The sequence below is a fragment of the Cervus canadensis genome, chromosome 24 (assembly GCF_019320065.1).
Source record: "Cervus canadensis isolate Bull #8, Minnesota chromosome 24, ASM1932006v1, whole genome shotgun sequence".
In the NCBI taxonomy this organism is placed as follows: Eukaryota; Metazoa; Chordata; class Mammalia; order Artiodactyla; family Cervidae; genus Cervus; species Cervus canadensis.
In genome coordinates, this window is record NC_057409.1 from 32,364,884 (window position 1) to 32,379,125 (window position 14,242).

General features: G+C 38.6%; 1 protein-coding gene across 1 annotated transcript in view; it reads right to left on the reverse strand.

Annotated features, from left to right (window-relative positions):
* The window catches only part of SPAG16 (sperm associated antigen 16), a 964,274-nt gene that overhangs the window by 231,403 nt on the left and 718,629 nt on the right, over positions 1 to 14,242 (reverse strand). The gene's annotated exons all lie outside the window — the stretch shown is intronic.

The following is a 14,242-nucleotide window of genomic DNA, read 5'->3' on the forward strand; positions in this document are numbered from 1 at the left end:
TCTAAAGAGTCCCACACTCATTATCTTAGCAAAGGAAAATTGACCAAAATGCAAAATACTGCCTGGCTGCTGGAACAGAAATGCTCAAAAAAAAGTTACAATAAACATTCACCAACTCACTTCTAAGCTCAACGTTGTGAAACCTAATTTACTTCCCTAGAAAAAAAGAGTCAAATTATGAACCTGAATCTTTCTTAACACAAAACGAGGAGTAAAAGAGGTACACAGTTGAACTATATTGGTCAGTATCAAATAAATAATCTATTTATTTATGTCTCAGATAATATTATAGTCCAGGAAATAATAACTTTCAAAATATACTAAAAAATGCCTAAGAATTACCAAATTATGAGTTACATGATAGAGTAAGCTCTTTCCTAAGCATCTTATTTCACGTGAGAATTTTCTCAGCATTCTAATCTACAAAAGATAGGTGTCTCTAGAAACCATCAATAGGAGAAATTCGAACACATCTTACTAAACCATGATTATTTAGTTTTTTAAATGACATGAAAGGTTTAATTTCTGTATCTCAAAGGCAAAACGGCTCTAATAAAGTAGCTGCAATTTGGGTAATACACTTGCTCAGGCTGCCTTGTCAAGTTTCCCACTGCTAAGCTTTCCCACCAATAACAACAGATCCTTTAGGGATAAGTTAGAGGGGTGGATGAAGGGAGGTGGGTGTTTGTTTCCATTTGCTCGCAGATAATTTCACCCAGCATATCCTTCCTCAGACAGACCCCTGCACAGGCCACACAGAGTAAATAAAAAAGAGGTGAATCAAGCTACCACTCATGATATAAACTTGATACAAAGAATTATGACCACGAGGAAGATAATTATGCATCTTGAAGTGCTTTAGATGCTGGCTTGAGAGACTGACGAGACCAGGATTTTCCAAATTGCAGCTTGAAATCAATAAGTGGGTCATGAAAGAAATGCAGTGCAGCATTAAAAATGATATAACCCAGAAATTATCTATTTATATGTTTATACATATTTATATAAATATAAATATATATTATATATCTGTATGCTTAAGATCATGTTTTAAAGTTATGATGCAAAATAAATTTCCTGCTGTGGGCTGTCCTTGTAACAAAGTTCTCAAGAAGTCACTGCTTTACTAAAACTCTCCAATGCTTTGGCTTTCTCCTTCCTATTCAAAGTATGACCTATGAGACCCTTTGCGGTCTAACTCTTGTCTGTCTCTCCAAAGTCATCTCATGCCAATCTCTGTCTTATTCATTTTGCTCCAGTTAATGTGGATCTTCTCAACTTTATTCTACCTCAAGGTCTGTCTAGTTGGAATCCTCTTCCTAGAATGATCTTTCCTAAGACCTGTGTATGACTTACATCCTCACTTCATGCCTGCTACCTTTTCTCAGAGATCATCCCAGAAAATCTTATCTGAAATATTAAGTCTTTACCCTTTCAACTCTATACACTTAACCACAGCTTTATTTTTCTTATACGATTTACACATGCCTGTGCGTGTGTGTGTGTGTGTATGTGAGAGAGAGGGGGGGGTGAGGGAGAGAAAGAGAAGGAAATAAAGATACATACAGAGATAGAGAGACAAATAATTAATTTTGTTTCTCCCACTGGAATGTAAATGTTGGAGGACAGAGACTTAAGCCTTTTTTTTTACCATGTTTATATGAATTATCTCATTAATGCTCACAAAAAATAATAGGTACTGTGTTTTGTTATCCTCATTTTACAGAGGAGGGAGTTTAGGCATAGGAAGATTAAGGAACATGCTCAAGGTTAGAGAACTAATAAGTGTCAGAATCTGGACTTAAAACCAATCAGCCAATCACTGTAACTCTGGAGGCTGTTGTTCTTAACTGCTCTACTGCTTATGCATGCAATTAGAATGAAAAGAGGCCCAATATAAAGTGTAAAATAACTGTATCATTAGAATACTGTAGGACATATAGTTGAATGTGGTGATCAATAAGATAGAAATATAATGCAAAACCCTATATATATATATGCACACATATAGAGTATTTTTACTATGTTTAGTAAAAAGCAATCCTACGTAATTAGGGCTTCCCTGGTTGCTCAGATGGTAAAGAATCTGCCTGCAATGTGAGAGACCCAGGTTCAGTCCCTGGGTCTGGAAGATCCCCTGGAGAAAGAAGTGGCAGCCCACTCCAGTATTCTTGCCTGGGAAATCCCACAGACAGAAGAGTCTGGTGGGCTACAGTCCATGGGGTCGCAAAGAGTTGGACATGGGGAGTGACTAACACTTTCACTTTTATACATATAATTATATACAGTAATTTTACAGGAAATTTCATGAGAAATAGAAAATTTTTAAACTCTGATTTGTGATTTCATATAATTTACTTTTCTTTTACATATCTTTCATGTTGCTCTTTTGAAAATGACAGTAATAATTATGAAAAAAACGTTTAAAATAACAAAAAATACACATCTTAAAGAATAATGCTACCTCTGGTCATATAGAAGGACTCTGAATGTTATTGTGATCTAGGAGCATCAGTAAAATACCCTTTTCTTTCTATTCCAGTCCGGAACCAGCTGAGGAACAGTCACAGGAATTAGAGAGATAGAGATCAAAATAGTACCTTTAACGTGATATGTAGCCTCAAAGTATCCTAACAGTTTCTACAACTAACTCTGTCCAGCCAATTATTGAGAGTTGCAAAAACTCTGGCTTCTGTTCCTGGAGAAGCAATGGATGAAAGAACCTGTGTAACCAGAGACTAGGTCAGTTCCTTCTAAGCATTTCAGTTAAGCAACACAGCCCTTGCATAGGAGGATAGGAGAGGGAAGGGCAGAGATGGAGTACAGGGGGACTAGGAATATTCTAGGACTCTGTCCTCCAGGAAAAAGTGAAGACTAGAGGGTTTAAGTGTTAACCTCTCATAGATGTGAGAGTCACCTGTTTCAGATGAATCCCATTTATCTTCTCTTATGCTCAATTATTTCTGGTTCAGGATAGGAGAAGGGGAGCACTTAGAAGATCATTAGGATTAACCTGTCCAACCACAGTAAGAAGTTAAAAAGATATCAGCTGTTCACGGTTTCATACCAGCATTATTTATTTGCATATTAGTTTTTATTTCTTTCATGTACATGTAAGAATTTTTTTTCCTTTTTTGTATTAAACATTATAACATAGTTAGTTTAAGAAATTTAGATAGAACAGAGTGAACACCTCCCTACCTCCCCCCCACTCCTCTACACCCCTCCCCACCCCATCCTCCCCGCCACACAGAATTCCTGCAAACATTTTGGCAGCTCTATTGTCAGGCTCTTTATAAGCTTCTGCATCAGTTCATGTCTTGGAAGGAAACAAAGAACACAAGCTCAGATAGAAATTTTAAAAAGGCTTATTAATGAATGGGCCGTTTACAGAGGGGAGTAAACAGAGGAAAATTTAAGAAAATATACACATAAACTAGGAGCAATGGAAAGTTGTTACCTAGGCCTGGAGGGGCAAAAAGTGGAAATGACCTACATGGAACCTGGTTGAAAACTGGAGCCTTAGAAGTGAGGCTACTTGACAGGAGCTATAGCTGTCTAGCAATGCAGCCTTCCTTACAAACGCATCCAAGGTGGGATCAAAAGGAATAAATGCTCCAAATTCTCCTCCTGCTCTGTCTTCTCCTCTCCATGCCTCTCATGATTTAGTCGCTAAGTCGTGACCGACTCCTATGACTCCATGGACTATAGCCCACTAGGCTACAGGATTTCCCAGGCAAGAATGCTGGTGTGGATTGCCATTTTCTACTCCAGGGTATCTTCCTGACCTAGGGATTGAACCCAGGTCTCCTGCATTGCAGGCAGATTCTTTACCAACTGAGCTACAGAGATATTTGCGAGGTTCAGATTCCCGTGCTTCTCATGTGTCAATCCCAAACTGAAATCAATGGGCAAATATCTTCCCAGGGAATGGAGGAGGGATGCGGTGGAGGAGCAAGTGGAGGGACAGAGCCAGTGAACAATGAGCAGTAAAACATCCATCTCTCTGTTTGCCTGCCTACCCGTCTGTCTGTCTAGACACTCATTGTGAAATTATGTCCTATATTCTATCTTGTCACTACCTTTATCTTCACTATGCATTATGAAAAACTATCTTTGTACTTCATTATATCCACACATGATATTTTAATGGTTACATAGTATTTCACTGCATGAGATTTTTTAACAAGTCTTATGCTTATATATTTAACTTATTTTCAAATTATCTTCAGTTATTATCCTTATGGCAACCCACTGCAGTGTTCTTACCTGGAAAATTCCATGAATGGAGGAGCCTGGTGAGCTGTAGTCCACAGGGTCTCAAAGAGTCAGATGTGACTAACACACACACATCATCCTTCATGACTGGTGCTCACAGATACCCTTTTGAATTGTTTTTGAGGATTATTTATAATTAGAATAATTCAACACTTGGAATGAGAATCTATAATAATTTCATCACATGAGAACACTAATTGACTTTGAATTATAGCAAATAAAGCTTTGTTAACACTAATTGTACCTTCATTACTGAAAACAGGAGGGCAGTATTTTAATCTGATTGATTGTACTACTGTCCACACAATATTCACCACTGATTATAATCAATTGACTGTTTCAAACTCCAAAATTGGGTCAAGGCTTTCTTACAAGTAGCTATGTTTAATTGGAAGTACAACTTCGGGAGGAAAAGAAAACAGAAAAAAGTTACAGGATACTTCGAATCTAGGCAGAATAATGGCTGTAGCAAATCCAGAAATATAACCTAGTTCAACTGTCTCAAAACAAACTGAATGTCAACTATGGCAAATACACACACAATAAAAACCAGTACAGATAAGTTCAGTCGCTCAGTCGTGTCCGACTCTTTGTGACCCCACGGACTGCAGCATGCCAAGCTTTCCTGTCCATCACCAACTCCCAGAGCTTGCTCAAACTCATGTCCATTGAGTTGTTGATGCCATCCAACCATCTCACCCTCTGTTGTCCCCTTCTCCTTCTGCCTTCAATCTTTCCCTGCATCAGGGTCTTTTCCAATGAGTCAGCTCTTCATATCAGGTGGCAAAAGTACTGGAATAGAGGAAGAGATGGAGGAGTAGAAGGCACTCATCTTCTCCTGGGAGAACTCCAAAATTGCAACTCGCTGCTGAACAACCACTGAAATGAGAATGTTGGATTCCAACAAAAAAGAGACACCCCATGTCCAAGGGCAAAGGAGAGAAGCCCCAGCAAGATGGTAGGGGGGTAAAATAGCATTTGGATTTAAACCCCATACCTGCCAGAGAGCTTGAAAGGCTCAAACAAAACCTTGTGCACACCAGGACCAGAGACCCCACAGAGACTGGGCCAGAGCTGCCTCTGAGTTGTCTGAGTGTCTCCTGTGGAGGCATCAGCCAGCAGTGGCCTGCCATGGGGACAGGGGCTCTGACTGCAGCAGACCTGGGTCACACAGGCTGTGGCACAAGCCCTCCTGGAGGAGGTCGCCATTAGCTCCACCTTAGAGCTGCCGAGCAGACATCCCACAAACTGCAGAACAATTATACCAAAGAAATTCTCACACTGTTAGGAAAGTTCTAGGACCCACAACGGATTTCCCAATGGGATCCAGCAAAGGGCCTGAGAGCCCCCAGGGAATTTGACTTTGGAGACCAGTGTGATTTGATTACAGAACTTCCAAGGACTGAGAAAACAGACTCTTGGAGGGCACAAATAAAACCTTGTGTGTGCCAGGAGCCAGGAAAAAGCAGCAGCATCCCCACAGGAGGCTGAGCCAGACCTGCCTGTGAGTGTCCCGGAGTCTCTGGTGAAGGCATGGGTTTAACAGGCAGTGGCCTGTTGCAGGGTCAGGGGCGCTGAACTCAGTGCGTGCACGTGTCATTTTGAAAGAGGTCGCCATTATCTTCATTATTCCTACCATAGTTTGGTGTCAGGTCAAACAACACTGAGGGAACACAGCCCCACTCATCAATAGAAAATTGGATTAAATATTTACTAAGCATGGCCCCGCTCACAGGAAAAAGACCGTTTCCCCCACAGTCAGCCTCTCCCATCAGAAAGCTTTCATAAGCCTCTTATCCTTATCCATCACAGGGCAGACAGAATGAAAACCACAGTCACAGAAAACTAACCAAACTGATCACAAGGATCATAGCCTTGTCTAACTCAATGAAACTATGAGCCATGCCATGTAGGGCCACCCAAGATGGTAGACAGGTCTGACAGAATGTGGTCCAACGGAGAAGGGAACAGCAAACCACTTCAGTATTCTTGCCTTGAGAACCCCATGAACAGTATTAAAAAAAAAAAAAAGTACAAAACAGGTTAAAAGAGAAGTTAATTTTGATAAGGAAAACCTCACAGGACTAAGTGGTAGAAATACACTGTTGAAAAGAATGGTTTTAAAATTGATAAAGCTTTATACAGATACAGGATATTATTACTGCAGGCCTCCCATGTGGAGACAAGGTCTCTAAGCACTCTTTTTCTATTGCCCTACCATTATAGAATGTATAGCAAAATATTCCCAAATTCTCAGTGATACAATTTTCTCTTTAAAAGGAAACACTTTCCTCATGTAAACTTATACATAGGCAAATAACTTGAAGAAGATTCTTAAAAACAAATCAAACTAATTTGGTTTTGAAACATGGCTGTCAGGTTTACAGTAAAGTTTAGGTACTTCTAAATGTTACCAATATCAACCTTTCTCTGCATAAGTTTCCATAGTGGTACAGTGCAGTGCAGTGAAGTTGCTCAGTCGTGTCCAACTCTTTGAGACCCTGCGGACTGTAGCTCACCAGGCTCTTCTGTCCATGGGATTCTCCAGGCAAGAGTACTGGAGTGTGTTGCCATTTCCTTCTCCAGGGGATCTTCCCAACCCAGGGATCGAACCCAGGTCTCCCGCATTGCAGGCAGACGCTTTATCCTCTGAGCCATAGTGGTAGTGAGCAGTAAATTATCTATTGATGTGAAAAAGGAGAGTAGCAAATCCATGAACTATCTCCTCCTCAACAGAGCATGCAGCAATATTCATATACATAAATATCTTGTCAGCTTATTAAAGAAGAAAGTGCTTCAAAGGTAGCTACAGTTCCTGAAATTGCTCATTATTATGGTATCAGTTGCTGTCTATTTGTGTCTGATGTGTTTCAGTTCAGTTCAGTTCAGTCACTCAGTCAAGTCTGACTCTTTGTAACCCCATGAACCACAGTACGCCAGGTATCCCTGTCCATAACCAACTCCCAGAATCTACCCAAACCCATGTCCACTGAGTCGGTGATGTCATCCAACCATCTCATCCTCTGTCGTCCCCTTCTCCTCCTGACCTCAATCGTTCACAGCATCAGGTTCTTTTCAAATGAGTCAGCTCTTTGCATCAGGTGGCCAAAGTATTGGAGTTTCAGCTTCAACATCAGTCCTTCCAATTGATCTCCTTTAGGATGGACTGGTTGGATCTCCTTGCAGTCCAAGGGACTCTCAAGAGTCTTCTCCAACACCACAGTTCAAAAGCATCAATTTTTCGGTGCTCAGCTTTCTTCACAGTCCAACTCTCACATCCATACATGACCATTGGAAAAACCATAGCTTTGACTAGATGGACCTTTGTTGACAAAGTAATGTCTCTGCTTTTTTTTTTTTTTTTTTGTCTCTGCTTTTTAATATGCTGTCTAGGTTGGTTATAACTTTCCTTCTAAGGAGTAAGCATCTTTTAATTTCATGGCTGATGTGTTTACATTTCTGTATTTCATGTAGTTGAGACTGTAACTTAAGTCCTACCATGTCTTTAAATGTAAATGAGAATAACAATGTTTGCTGTGATTTGATCACCCACAATTAATAGCAAACCAGTTTACTGACTCTTCTTTGACTTGATCAAATATATTGGCTCTCTTTGAAGTTTCATGTGTTATTCCCTTTTGGCAAGACTAATCTACCTATACCCTAATGAATGTGCATGCATTTTAAAAAGTAAGCTAATTTGTTATAACAATCCTCTTAAAAATAAAGACCAGAGTTGGTACCACAGCCAACAAGACCATCTCTGATCTGGCCCTTTGATAACATTTTGACTTAATCCTCATAATTCTCCTCATCTAACTTTAAACACACACAAAAAATACAGTTTCATCTTAGAGACTTTGTACTGCTATTTTTGCTGCCTAGAATACTCTCTCCTCTGATAATCACTCGATCTATTCCCTCACTTCCTTCAAGTCTCTGTCACATATATCACTTTATTGAGACATTATCTCTGAACATCCTCAATAAAGTAATATTCAATCTCACTACATTTCATTCTCTTGGTTTATTTTTTATAGCACTTATCTTCAATTATTAGTATTGATTCCATTAATTATCTATCACCTACCTTCCTCTGATCCTTCTCCCTTAAGTAAAATGTAGGTTCCATGAGAATAAAAGTATATACTATGTATATACTGCTCTATCATTAGCATCTAGAATAGGAAAAAAATAAATATTTCCTGAAAGAATTAAAATCATCAAAGAAAGACAAGAGCCAGGAAGGCATCAGGAAGGTATTGTTGCAGTTGATTTTTTATGTCAGCTTGTCTAGGCCATGGTACCCAAGGTACCCTGCTTTGAACAAACACCAGTATAAATGTTGAATTGAAGGTATTTTTCTATGACTAGGTTTTAAGTCAAAAGTCTTTGAGTAAAGCAGATTACCCTCTATAAGGTGAGCATGCCTCATCCAATCAGATGAAGGTCCTAAAAATTATAGACTGAAGTCTCTGAGAATAAGGCTGTTCTGCCTTCATATCGCCTTTGGACTCAAGCTATCCACACACACACTCACACACAAACACATACTATTGGTCTTGTCTTTCTGGAGTATCCTAACTAGTACAAACAATTTTTATACAAGCATATTAATGTAGAAAAATTTCATCTTTCAAAAGCTATGAATATTAGATTGAAGAAAAAAGAAGCAAAATTAAGAACATAAAAATAAAAATTCCCACAAAACAGATGTGAAAGTAAAAGTAGGGAAAGAAAGATTACCAGGAAAATATGACTTCAAAGAAAACAGGGTACCAATTCATAATATAAGACCAAATAAAACTTAAGGCAAAATGAAGGTGATGTTACAGGTTGATAAAAGGGAGAAAAGTTGAAGAATATATAATGATTATGACTATACATATCTAAAAGCATAGCCTCAAGCTATATGCAGCAAAACTGATAAAATTATGAAACTAACTTAACACTTGTGGTTAAGGATTTTTTACTATATCCAAGTCAGAAATGGAGAACTCAAGGAGTCAAAATAAACATTATAAACGAAGTGAATATCTAGTAAATAAGCTCAAAGTAAATTCTAGAAAAAGGCTTGATCTAATAAGGGGTGCACACATATGCATTCTTTTTGACTACACAAGAAACACTGAACAAACTGTCTATATTAGAGGTCACAGGAGACTAACTTCATGCAGTTCATGTTCTCTGACATAATGAAAAACAACTTAAAATTTAAAAAAGAGTAGAGATTCCAGGAGATAAGAAGCTTAATAGATACTTTTGGAAAAGAAGAGCAAAGCGTGGCTTCACATTCATATGTGAAGTAATACTAGAACATCCAGTAATACAAACAGAACTATGCCAACTCAGGAAAAAAAAAATGTTACCAAAAGATTAGAAAAAAGAATTCAGAAAAGACTCTGTTGATAGAAGGTTGATAGAAGTGGCATCCAGATCAGTAAGGTAAGGTTTAATTGTATAGTTGATATTGTCAAGAAAAAAGTCTCAATAGGTAGGAAAATAAAATTGGACCTCTCACTACAGTCACTGAGTTATTTTCCCCAACTTTGTGTTTCTTTAACAAGGTTAAAAGTCCCTAGGCATAATCCAGGACATGTCCTTGTAATCTGTAATAACAGTATATACCTCTATTTAAGTGGCTTTGGATTTGGCTTATAACTTGCTATGAACATGCTTTGGACAAACAGATATCAAGCAGACAATACTTGTCACGCTGGAAAGAAGGCAAGAATGTGATTTCTCTGCTTCTTTTCCCTCCAGCTATACTTACTGTAGGAGGCTAACATGTCCCACAGGTAGACCCTGGGGTCCAGAATGAGAAGACACATGGAGTTCAGCGGGAGCTTATGAAAGTGCAAGAAGCCTGAACAGACATGCAGCTTTCTCGTAAGAGAACAAGGAACAAATGCTCCAATAAATCAGGAAGATTCTGGGTTAGTTATTGGAGGAAACAATACTGATAACAACCTCTTGTACCTTGAATCAAAGTCCTAAAATGTAAAAGGAAACAAAATAAAGCTAAAAAAGGAAGATTTGGAAAAATGATTTTGTGATCTAATAATAAGGACAATATTCTCAAGCAATGTCCCCCCCCCCAAATATTAAGATAAAAATACAATAGTTTTTATTCTATGAAATTGCCTGGAGAATTATATGGACAGAGGAGCCTGGAGGGCTACAGTTCATAGGGTTGCAGAGAGTTGGACACGACTGAAGTGACTTAGCATGCACACCATAGATAAGATCAATAAATGTTTCTCTTTGGGATAAATATACATTCAAGATTAATTATATACATGTGTGCTCACCCAGTTGTGTCTGAGTCTTTGCGACCCTATGGACTGTAGTCTGCCAGGCTCCTCCATCTGTGGGAATTTCTAGGCAAGAATACTGTAGTGGGCTGCCATTTCCTACTCCAGGGGATCTTCCCAACCCAGGGATTGAACCCTTGTCTTCCACATCTTCTGCACTGAAGGCAAATTCTTTACCACTGTGACACCTGGGAAGCCACAAGGCTGGCTGCATGTAGATAATTAAATCTGTAAGTCCCAAGAGAAAGGAAACCCAAAATAAAAAAATTGGCAAAGGCAATTAATTCACAGATGAGAAAGCCTGAAAGACTGATGATTGAAAAGATGATCAACAGTACTAGTAATTAGGAAAATGCAATGTATGCAGTGACCGCTATACTGGCAGAATTATAAAGTCAAATACTACCTGTATTAGTCTACTTGGGCTGCCATAACCAAATACCATAGACTGGGTGCCTTTAAGAGCAGAAATTCATTTTCTCACAGTTCTGGAGGCTTGAATTCCCAGATCAGGATCTGGCATGGTAAAGCTCTGTGAAGGCTCTCTTCCTGGCTCGCAGACTATGGCTTTCCAGGTGTGAGTCCTCATAATCTCATGCTTACAGGTGACTCTACTTAAATAACTCCTAATACAATTGGATTAGGACATCACCCTTATGATCTCATTTAAATTTCACTACTTCCTAAAAGGCCTTTCTCCAAATACAGTCACACTGGGAGCTAAGGTTTCAACACATGGATTGAGGGGAATACAATTTAGTCCACAGCTCTACCAGATGTTGAAAATGAGATTCCTGAAGGGTTGTAATTAGAACAGTGATTGTGAAGGACCATGTGGCAATGCTTAACTGAATTAAATAATATACATTCTGTGGCATGGCAAGTCCTCCCGTTTCCAGGATGAGGTGGTATGTACCACAGAGAAACTCTCACAGTCACTCATTACAGAGATATACATGAGGATGTTCGGGGCTTCCCCAGTGGCTCAGGGGTAAAGAATCTACCTGTAATGCAGGACACACAGGTTTCAATCCCTGGGTTTGCAAGATTCCCCTGGAGGAGGGCATGGCAACCCCCTCCAGTATCCTTGCCAGGAAAATCCCAAGGACAAAGGAGCCTAGCAGGCTATGGTCCATGGGGTCACAGAGAGTCAGACATGACAAGCACACACACTTTGAAGTCAGTTCAGTTCAGTTTAGTTGCTCAGTTGTGTCTGACTCTTTGTGACCCCATGGACTGCAGCATACCAGGTCTCCCTGTCCATCACCAATTCCCAGAGTTTCTTCAAACTCCTGTCCATTGAGTCGGTGATGCCATCCAACCATCTCATCCTCTGTCGTTCCCTTCTCCTCTTGTCTTCTATCTTTCCCAGCATCAGGGTCTTTTCAAATGAGTCAGTTCTTCACATCAGGTGGCCAAAGTATTGGGAGTTTCAGCTTCAGCATCAGTCCTTACAATGAATATTCAGGTCTGATCTCCTTTAGGATGGACGGGTTGGATCTCCTTGCAGTCCAAGGGAGTCTCAAGTCTTCTTCATACCACAGTTCAAAAGTATCAATTCTTAGGTGCTCAGCTTTCCTTATGGTCCAACTCTCACATCTATACATGACTACTGGAAAAACCATAGCTTTGACTAGATGGACCTTTGTTGGCATAGTAATATCTCTGCTTTTTAGTATGTTATCTAGGTTGGTCATAACTTTTTTTCCAAGGAGCAAGCATGTCAATTTCATGGCTGCAGTCACCATCTGCAGTGATTTTGGAGCCCCCCAAAACAAAGTCTGCCACTGTTTCCACTGTTTCCCCATCTACTTGCCATGAAGTGATGGGACCAGATGCCATGATCTTAGTTTTCTGAATGTTGAGTTTTAAGCCAGCTTTTTCCCTCTCCTCTTTCACTTTCATCAAGAGGCTCTTTAGTTCTTCTTCACTTTCTGCCATAAGGGTGGTTTCATCTGCATATCTGAGGTTATTGAAGTAGCAGGGACTTACAGGGGATTAGGTTCTATGGTGCCTTATACTAGTGCAATAAAGAAACAAAATGATAAAATGAATAAAATTGGAATACTAGCCAGTAGATGAGCTGACAAACCTGATAGACATATGTTAATATGGATAAAAATGATAGAATTAAAAGGCAAGAAATTGAATGAAATTTGTGACAAAATATATTTTTTTAAAAAAACTAGATAACATTCATGTATAAAATAACTACATTCTTCAAAGATACTTGCAAATATAAGGAAACATATCAAGGATATTTAAAGTCTTCCATACAGGTTGGGAGGGAATGAGAGTAGGGATGGAATATGAAAGGAGAAAAGTAATAAAATCTACATATAATAGTCCATTACATAATGAGAATTATGGTTAACCCAGCTCTTTGTATTTGAGGAAGAAGGGAGAGAGAAGCTGGATGAACAGAAGGGACCTAAGGAGGAAAGGGGAGGAGGAAAGAAGTAGAAGAAGGAGAAAGAGAAGCTAAAGCAGAAGCAACAGATAACATTTATTGTTACAACTAAATTTTTATAAGGATAAATGGTTCCTAGTGCTGCATAGAAAAAGGAAGAAATCAAACATTATGAAAGGCATAGTGAAAGGATAACAGAAGAGCAAAACTTCAAAGTAAACTGAGTCCATGCTGATTCATGTCAATGTATGACAAAACCCACTGAAATGTTGTGAAGTAATTAGCCTCCAACTAATAAAAAGATAAAAAAAAATAAAAAAAAGAAGAAATGGTAATATTGTCATTTATATTATAGAAGTGCCCATCTTTTTCCTCCAGTTCCATAAACAGCTACAGTACTCTTTACAAATCACACTCTGATGGCACCTATAGCATATTATATGTGGGGCAGTTTAACTTAGAGTTTTCAACACTCCCAGTTTATGATTTGCACATTCATGACTATTGCTTCAATTTACTTTGTAAATAGAATCTTACCTGCCTCTTCATAGCTGAATCCCAGAATTTAGAATAGTACCTGGCAGATAACAGGCTTTCGCTAAATATTTGTCAACTGAATGAATATAATTTCTACTTTTAGACAAACAAAAATACAGGAGAGAAAATAAAATTCTTGGCTAGAAGGCATGATCTGAAATGAATATATATATTATGCCAAATGCATGTTTATTATTCCATTTATCAAGCTCACTATTTCAAAACATTTACAAAGTACTGATTTTCATAATACCAATAATATACTGTTATATTCCTTTTTTCAATTTTTCTTTCTTTTTGTTGTAGACTGCATAGTAGGGGATGCTGCATTAATATGATTTTAAATAATTTTTGATATTCACTCCTTTTATAAGTAAGATACTCTGAGATCAACCAGATTTGAGAAAGTCATATGTGAATATTGTTTGAAATTCAATTTTAGATAAATATAACTGAGTGTTATCACATGTGCCAATGGGGCTGGCTCCCTCTCTAGGAGAGTATGCTATTTGTCCTGGATTGATTTGCACTTCTGTTGAACTGCAGCTTCTCTTAAAGGATGATCCTATTAAGAAGTAGCAGCTTGGTTGATTAAAGATAATTATCTATTCAGTTTTGTATACATAATCTACTAAAAAGAAGACATATTCTTGTACTACTTGACTTTGGGCTATGAAGTATGTGTAGACTACAGATTTCAACT